Source organism: Gossypium arboreum, chromosome 13, assembly GCF_025698485.1.
Source record: "Gossypium arboreum isolate Shixiya-1 chromosome 13, ASM2569848v2, whole genome shotgun sequence".
Classification (NCBI taxonomy): Eukaryota; Viridiplantae; Streptophyta; class Magnoliopsida; order Malvales; family Malvaceae; genus Gossypium; species Gossypium arboreum.
The window spans coordinates 126,474,078-126,483,928 of NC_069082.1; the positions used below are offsets into that span (position 1 = coordinate 126,474,078).

The 9,851-nt window shown below is 30.5% G+C and overlaps 1 long non-coding RNA gene across 1 annotated transcript; it reads left to right on the forward strand.

Annotated features, from left to right (window-relative positions):
* LOC128286458 (uncharacterized) lies at window positions 1-719 on the forward strand. The gene is made up of 2 exons (XR_008277034.1): window positions 1-335; window positions 603-719. It is a non-coding gene; the product is annotated as an uncharacterized LOC128286458 (long non-coding RNA).
* Window positions 720-9,851: the final 9,132 nt, after the last annotated feature.

Below are 9,851 nucleotides of genomic sequence, written 5' to 3' on the forward strand. Positions count from 1 at the left end.
CTATTTTTTAAAAAAAAAAACGTCGTTTCCTTATTTTTCCTCTCAAAACTCTTTTCCTCTCTAGGCACGGGGCCGTTGTTCGTTTGCCACAGCCATTGGTCATCGGCAACGGCGACTGCCGTCTTCAGTGGCCGGAAAACCCAAAAGAGGTTCTTTTTGAGTCGTTTCTTTAAGAGAACGCGATTTTGGGGTCCAAACATGCAAAAGGGTCACCGTCCGGCCAAAACCCCAAGGGACCTTTCGGTTTCTCCTCCTCTTTGACATGGTTTCAGGCGAATCCCTAGCGATTCGATCACCTTTTATACCAGCGAGGATCACCAACTACAGTGGCTCAAGTAAAAAAAAATTCGTATTATATTTATTTATGTATATATATGTGTGCTCTAAAATGTAAAAAAGGAAAGATACCTTCTTTTTAAAAAAAACTCTTGTAGTTTTTGCTTTTGTGTTTTCTCCGTAAAAGATTACATGGTGACCATGGCTTTTTATAGCTGAATATGATACATTTTTTTTTATATTTTTTGTATTTGGTTGTTGTTTCTGTTACTATTCTTACTGTTCTTGTGTTGTTGCTTCTGTCTTTTTCCATTCTTTTTTTGCAGGTATCGACGCGGTCAACAGAGGGGAGAGAAGGGGCTCCCTTTGCCATTTTGGTACAACGGCGGTGGACACGTTAGGCCTCAGGATGAGGAGCCTCGGGCGGTACGTATGCGAAGGGGGATGCGACTCCAGAAACCCTAGGGTTTCTGGCAATGTTAAAAAAATTAAGTTTTTGGGCCGTTGGGCCGTTAATTGATTTAGGCTATTTGGGCCTGATATTTTTGTGTAAATAGACTGTTATATTTTGGACTTTTTATTTATTTTTGGTTCTATTTATTTATTTTTTATTGTTTGTAATCTAGGCCCGGGCAAAATTGGGCTATTACAGTATGTATGTCAAATTTGATGTAAATTGAAAACTTGTAACTATTTATTTTGTGCAAAAAAAATTTTCAACTGTTCACTAAATATTTGTAACCTCTCCAACCCTTAATATTTTAATAATCTAACTGTTAAATTTCATATGTCATTTATAAAGAGCATGCATGTCAACTTTGATGTAAATTGAAAACTTGTAACTATTTATTTTGTGTAAAAAAAACTTTCAACCATTCACTAAATATTTGTAACCTCTCCAACCCGGCCTAGACGTTAGGCCCAAATTTGGAAGACTACATTGGCCATCGGCCAATAAATTATCAGAGTTTATAAAACAATTATTTTAAAACATTTGTTCATCTTAGTGAAAACTTAGCCTATTTTCATAAAAAAACTCACGAGTTGACAAAAATTGATTAAATTTAACAGTTTTCCGTAATAGTAACTACTTTAAAACTTAGTTAATCTTCAATTTATTTATTTATTTCAGAATTTATATATATTATAGCAATGGAAATTGATATTTATTTATATTTTAATAAAAATCAAGTTTATGCATAACTAATTAATATCCAAATTTCAATATCTTAAAATCAAATTAAATGTCATGCATGTTATAAAAATCCAAATTTTAAGTCTCATGCCACAGTTCAAAAATAAAACAATACAATCTCTAGATTCAAAAATATCAAATTATAAATCTAAAATATTTTATAAAAAATAATTTGTGCCGAAACCCTCCGGATGTTGTGTCCATGTCCTAACCTAGTGGGTTATCTGTAGAGATGAAAATAAAAAGGGAGTAAGCTATGAAGCTTCGTCACAAGAAAATCAGTGTAGAGTAATAAGCCAAGCATAATAACAATTTTCAGTATAATAGCATTTGTATAGTATAGCAAAAGTTAACAATTCATTCAAGTATGCTTATGAGTGTCAATGCAATGCAATTTCAGTTTAACAAAAAATGTCTTACCTCACCGCTACACTTCACATAAGATTTCCTTATAACACTTTTAACCCGGACACTCCAGTTTGTGGATGAACCACCAGTGTTTACAGATAAACTACCAGTAGGTTGTGAATGCACAACGTATTTGCAGATAAAAGCTGTTAGTAAGTTTGCATATGAACCACCGATGTTTGTAGAAAAACTGCTAGTATGTTGTGAGTGCACAACATATTTGTAGATCAAAGTTGCTAGTAAATTCATGGATAAACCACCAGTGTTGCAGATTATTAAACTGTCAGTACTTCCTCCTTTCAATCATTCCACCTCATGCAATGCAATATGACATGCTAGTAACAATACAGAACATGAACAATAGACATGCTTAACATGTATTAGGTTTAATAGTTATAGTAGGCATCTTTAAGATGTATTCGATTTAACAAGTATTCGGTTTAACAACGACAGTAGACATGCAACCAATAATATAGTGATAAGAATAACAGTATCAATTCATCAGAGAGAAAGTGACAGTAGACATGTGATATTCACATATCATCATTATTCAATAGCAGTTCAATCATCAAATCACAGATTCTAGCATGTTCATAATGTCAGGGACTCAATCGGGTGAAAAAAAATTCCAAAAACAGTTCGATGGTCATACAGAGACTAAACTGAATAATTCACAAAATTCTGGGAAAAATTGTAAAATAGGGGACACACGGTTGTTTGTCCAGGTTGTGTGGGATGCTATAGGCCATATGGAGGGTTTACACAATCGTGTGGCCAGGCTGTGTAATAGAATGTGGTCGTGTGGCTAATTGCAAAATTAAGCTATAGGAGGGACACGATCTATGGCAGGCCATGTGAGATTTGAACTAGCTTAGAGTATCTAGGGCACATGGTCGTGTGGTCCACCCGCCCATGTGGGAGACCATGTGGTCCTAATCCTAAACACAGTTTGCCCCGTTTCACTTGTAAAAGAACGCACACCTTTCACCGGGAGTCCAATCGACATTCCTTGCGATCAAATCAAATCTAATTCACCTAAATTAGGTCCTTCAATGACAAATTTGCCTGAATTAACATTGGGTATCAAGATTCAATAAGATTTACGAAAGATTTTGGCAAGAACATTAAATATTGTTTATTCAAATATATGATTAGTACTGTATAGTATTTCTACAAAAAATTGAGATTAATCATCCGAATTGAGATGTACTTACTGATTCTTGGCAAAGATTAAGGATATTATTTGACGATATCGCAAGAAATCAGGAAGCGAAGTTAATTTGATACGAGAAAGAAAATACTCAATAGCAAAAGGTGGAAAATATGATGTAAATGATAGGAAAGAAAAGAAAGATGAGAAGAAATAGGGAGAGGAAAGAAAAGATTCTAATGGGATTTGAAAAGAAACATAATTCAAGTCTAATTGGGTAATATTGGACTAAATACCTAGGGTTTGGGAAACCCTAAGGGTGGCATAGCAATTTTCCCCTAACTGTTGAAAATAAAAAGTAGGAAAGCATGCTCTTAACAATTAGGCCTAAGGCTTATTTCTTGTTAAATTTTTACTTCTCATAATATTTGTTTTACTGTAGTTTTCATCCTAATTTGTTGAAAATAAAAGTATAAGAAGTAGGAGGGGAGTGACTAAACCTCTAAAATATGACAATGGTACGTAACCATCAAACTTATTTAATTTTAAAGTTATTTATTTCAATTAACCCATTATGTTTTGGGGTGTAACAATATTAATATATACAACATTTAAATCGATATGATAGAGATATTAGACCGTTTGAAAATTTACACACATGATAAGTACAATTATATTAATAATTCCAATGACTAAATCATTAAAATATTAATCATACAAAAATATATGAAAAAGTGTAAAATTACTTTAATTTTATACGGTATAAGTGAATCTTTCTTGTAATAAAATATAACAAATATATATTGTTATTTTCTTAAATATAAGGTAGCATAATTTTAATATTCATATTATATTGTATTATTATGTCATGATATAAATTATATAATTATGATCGAGGGTGCATTGGTAAGAAAATAGGCTAGTAGAAAAAAATAATTATACAAGATTTGAAATTTTTGTTTTCATTTTTGGCAACATGAAAAAAAAACAACTCAATTTTGTCGTTTTTATAGTGTTGTAGATATTTTTGTGATGTAAACAAGCAGGCAAAGTCAGCTGGAAAACCAAGTTGTCAGTATCATTACCTAATATAAAAATAATTGGTTTTATTTTTGATACACTTAATTTCATTTAAATGGACTGATTTTGTTTTCATTATTTTCCTTTATTATTTTAACATTGATAATTGAAATAAATTATTCTGTTTCAAAAATTTTAACTCAAATGTTAAGATAAATAAATGATAATATTTGTTGATTTGTCATTTAAGTAAACTATCCAAGTCTCATTTAACGAAGTTATTTATGCAAGTGCACCTTTTTATATAATATACTAATTTTTTTTTTATTTGGTAATGTACAGTGTACATACCAACTTTATCTAGGCTCATTTTAGCCCAAACCTAATCCACCTAAATTAAACCCACTAGCCTAAAATTAAACGTACCCAACAGCCCAAAACCCAACCTATCCTAACCCAATTACACTAGCCCAATACCCACTAAACTAAACCCAACTGTAAGCCCAAATAGAAAACAAAAAATCAGATTTTTCAAACTCTAGGTGCGCCGCACCTAAGGCCTTCTGAACACTTGCCCACTGCCACCATCACCCACCGCCACCTGCTCCACCGCCCTGGTCACTGCCCCCGACTTGCACATGCAAAACCAGAGAAGAAATGACAGCAGGGATAATTACATTGAATCGGGGCTATAAAAGCCTTAAATTTGTAAATTTCGGGACCTTTTTTCCTCTTGAAATAAAAGATAGGCTTTCAAACAAAGAGAAACCGAGTAGAAATACAATCAAAAGAACTAAAACCCTAACAAAAAACACTTAATCGCAGCAAACAACACCAAAAGAGAGTTCAAAGGTTTTTGATAAAAGGTTTATTTATTTTCGTTTTTGTTTTTGTTTTTTATTTTATTTTATTTTATTTCCTTTTGAACCTATTTAATCATTTATTTTCTTACCCAAATACATATATATATTAAAAATACAAAAAATAGTGGCTAACAGCAGCCCACTCGCCGAATTCTAGCTCCGACCAGAGGGCGAGAGAGAGGGAGTGAGAGAGCTGTTATAAAACGGCACCGTTTCAAGGTGCCCTGAAGAGCCCCAAAATGACGTCGTTTTGGGGCTGACCTGCAAACTCGACCCGCCTGTGCCCAGGATCCGTGTGTTTTTAGACTGAGGGTCTATTTGCGCCCTCAGTCCTTCCGCTTTTGAGGCTGGCTTCAATATGGTCCTATTTCGCTTCTTTAATGTTTTTAAATTTGGCCACTTCTTTTGTTTTTGTCGCAATTTGGTCCCCAGGCCATTCGAATGGCCAAACACCTGAACGGCCATTTATGGGGTAGGGATTAATTTCCTATTTGGTCCCCATATCTCTGCACGCGATTCATTTTAGCCCTTCATTCCTCATTTCTCTATTTTTATTTTAAAAATCTATACTTAAACCTTTTTTTTTTCATAATTTAGTCCATTGTTGTTAGTATTACGATTATTATCATTATTTTGCATTCCTATTTATATTTATCTATTTAGGTATTTGGCTAGTATTATTTTTAACTCTTTGATATAAAATTATCTCCATTTTTCTCTTTTATGGTCTTACTCTTTTACATTTTTATATATTCTCGTTTCCTTTTTATGGTTTGTATGTTTCCTTATTTATTATTATTTATTCATTGATATATTTATTCCCTTTTATTTCACCGTTTTCATTATACTATTTTTGGTACTCTTATTGTAATTAATTCTTATCATTTATTTTTATTATTACTATTGCTATTATTATTATTATAATATTTTCTTTTTATTACTATTACTATATTATTTTTATTTTTACTACTATTATTATTATCAATATTATTATTATTATTATCGTTTTCGTTATCATTTTATTTTTTATTTTGTCATGTTATATATATATATATATATATTTTCTATATATTCATGTATTTGCTTATTTCATTTTCTTTATGTATTTATTTTATATTTTATTACTAGCCTTGCTCTTATTTCATATTTTCATAATTGCTCATATTATTGTTATTATTAATCGTCGCATTATATTATTATGTTATTATATGTATTAGTGTCATAATTTGCTTTTATATTTCACTATAAATCACGTCATATTTTTACTCGATACATTGAAATGTTGTTTTAAATAAGCAATATTTCGTATTTTGAGATTCGAGAAAATCGTGCCCTAACTTACTGGATTTCGATTTTTCTCGTTTAATCTAAAATAATAGAATATTCTTTTAAAATTGTAATACGGATTTTAAATAAAATGCTTACTCTCGGAAACACGAGGTGTTGTGTCCTAACTTACTGGATATGACATCTTGTTACCTCGAGATAAGAATTTTTTTCAAATAAAGGTAATATTCAGTATTTGAAAATTCGAGAAAACGTGCCCTAACTTACTGAGTTTCAATTTTTCTCGTTTATTCTAAATAATCGAACGCCTTTTAATAGGTTAAAATACACAAGTTTTAAATAAAAGGCAAGCTCGTTCTCGAAAATTCAAAATGTTGTGTCCTAACTTACTGGATGTGACATTTTATTACTTCGAGATGAGAAGGTCTTTAACATTCGAGTGTTTTTGCAAAAAGAGAGATTGTATTTTAAAATCTTTCAAGTTTTCAATTTTCGACACTAAGACACTAATTAATCAACTAGGTACCAATTTTTGGGCGTATCGAAGGTGCTAATCCTTCTTCATGCGTAACCGACTCCCGAACCCGTTTTTCTAAATTTCACGGACCAAAATCGTTATTTAGATAAATTAAAACATTTATTAAAAACAACCAATTTTACGAGGTGACCCGATCACACCTCATTAAAAAGGATTGGTGACGACTCCTCTGTTCGTTTTCATTTTCAAAACCAAAGTCGATTCCCATCTTTCAAAAAAATGGTTTCGACATACAAGTTTAGTTAATTTAATTTGTTTTAATGGTTAAATGCCTCGGATGTTTGCTTTAGATATCTTGTGTTTAATTTTTTTTTGAAATTTTTTCATTAATTTTGAAATTATATATATCTTGGTTCGTAAGGGTTATTTTTAATTTTTTTAAAATTATTAATAAGAATGAATTTATTGGTTCAGTGATAAAACTTTAACTTACTTATGGTCTTTTGTTCAAATCTTGTTTTGTGCAAAAGTGGAATTATTTTTGCTTTGTCACTTGTTGCCGCCCAAGGCGTTCGAGTTTCGGTCAAACTCAGCTGCTAAGTAAATCTGATAGGTTGTAGGTTTTTCTCATCTTTTTTGTTGAATTTTTCTCTTTTGCCACCCCTCTTTGCTTCTATGTTACTGTTTCCCTTGATTTTTCTTCTCTTGTTCTGTTGTTTTCTGTTTTGCCGCCTCTTTGCCAATTGATTCGTTTCGGCTGTGCGTGGTAAGTATCTCGGAGTAGGATTTGTAAGTTTATCGTGGGTAAATTCTTCGAATGTTATTTTGGTACTAATAATTGTTGTCTTGTTGGGGTTAATTGATCTTTTATAATTTTGGTTAAGTGAGGAGCATGAATTACCTGATCCTCCGGTGAATTAACTCTACTAGTTGTTTTTTTTTTTATTTGCGAGGTAAGTGTTTTGGGCCGTAGGTTCGAAAATAACGTTCTGTATGTATCCATAGATGGTAACAAAGTAACAAATTAGCAGTTTTTGGTACGTTAGGGATGTCTTTATAATTCCTGATGAAAGCATGCTTAATTATATAAAATTGGCATATCTGATCTGTATTTCTGTATGACATTGGCATGTTCTTATCTGTTTCGTTCAGAAATGAGCACAATACATCTGTGTATGACATTTGGATATATCTGAATCTATTTATGACATTAGGGTGAGGTATGATAATGTGATCGAAGAAGTGTGATTCTAGCAATATATCAGCCCGCAAAATATATAATCTGGCGGTATACATGCAAAAAAGACATTCTACTATTAAGAATAATTAATGAAATCGCATTCTAGTAATCTTGACAACTACCTTATCAAAATTTTTAAATGCTAAACTGTTGCCTTATAGCTTGATATTTCCACTCATGAGTTGAACTTTATCTAATTCTTGAGAAAAAAAACAAGTAAGCATCCACTTTCACCCAAATTAATAAATGATATATTAATGCCTATTAGTATATGTTTCCATGTTAAAAAAAAATCAAGCTTGGAAACACTTTTATGGAGGAAGCCAACATCAATGGGTTAGAAATACTATCGAGGTGAAAATGTTTAAACCGAGAGAAAAATTTTTAAGCAACTACTGTAGCGACGTAAAAACTTTTGGTTTGGGGTCGCTAATTATGGCGATTTATTGGAAATTTGAAAATGGAATCTAGGTTTTATAAAAAGGAGGAGTCGCCACCGATCATTTTTCTAGGTGTGACCGGACACCTAATAAATTTATTTTAAAACAAAAAGAATGCTAAGTTTAGGTCTACGTCAAAATCCAGAGACAAAATTAGGGTTCGAGAGTCGGTTACGTGTGAGGAAGGTATTAGCACCCTCGCGACACCCAAAATTGGTATCTTTTAAACATGTGTTGTCTTGATTTTCAGAAATACAAGTTCAGTATAAGATTTAATCGTGACCCGATTGTAAAGACGAGAAATTTTAAATTTTTGGTTTTTGAGGAGGATGTTCCGCCTTTAACATAAGCCAATAAATTCCATCCAACATAGCGATGGAATTCGATGACTTAATATTGAATCGGTACATTGCCTCGATTATTGAAATTAATTGGAAAACAAGAATGTAATTTTCGAAGTAATGTAAAACAAAATTGATACGGAATAAAAATAAATAAATGAAAGCGCTAGGTATATATTGAAACAAATAACAAACATGACAATACTATTAAAAATAATAATAAATTGCATGCAAGATTAAATGTAATAATAGTATCGAATACGAGAAAACAACGAATATATGTATAAACATGATATTAAGAATATATACTTAATATATTTTGCACACACATATATATAAGTAATAATAATGTTGGAAATATACTACATATATTATTTGAGTTATACATGAAGTGATAAAATAATTAATTAATAATATTGAAGTATATACATAATAATAAATATTGAAAAGATATATGTACATAGCGTATATAAAAATATATGTATACATGATTACAATGTTCAAAACATATTAATATTAGTAATAACAATATTACATAAAGATGTACTTATATATATACATTAGAGATATATACATATAGAATAAAATACATACATAACACGATATTTAATTTATACATAATACAAAATAATAATATACGTAATATATATATATAATACACATAATATATACGTACATAACCAAACACGCACTCAGTATATTACAATAGTAATAATATTATTAAAACACAAAGAGAACAATATAATATAACTAAAACACTATATATATAAATCCACATACATATATAAAAATACACTATTACAATAATAATAATAAATATAACAACAATATTGAAAATATATATATATACATAACATAATATTTAAAGTGCATATATATGTAAATATATATATATATATATATATATATAATACACTACGTGCGTATTACATGCACATACATATATAATCATACATTAAGACATATATTACATACATTTAAATAAATATAAATATTAAAATTAATAAACAACAGAAAATGAAAACAAATAAATTGAAAATAAAGCGATAAATGGACAAAGAGGGACTAAATCGAATTAATAAACAAAGTTTGGGGCAAATTTTAAAAGAAATAAATGGCAAAGGACTAAAATGTAATGCATGCACAACCTAGA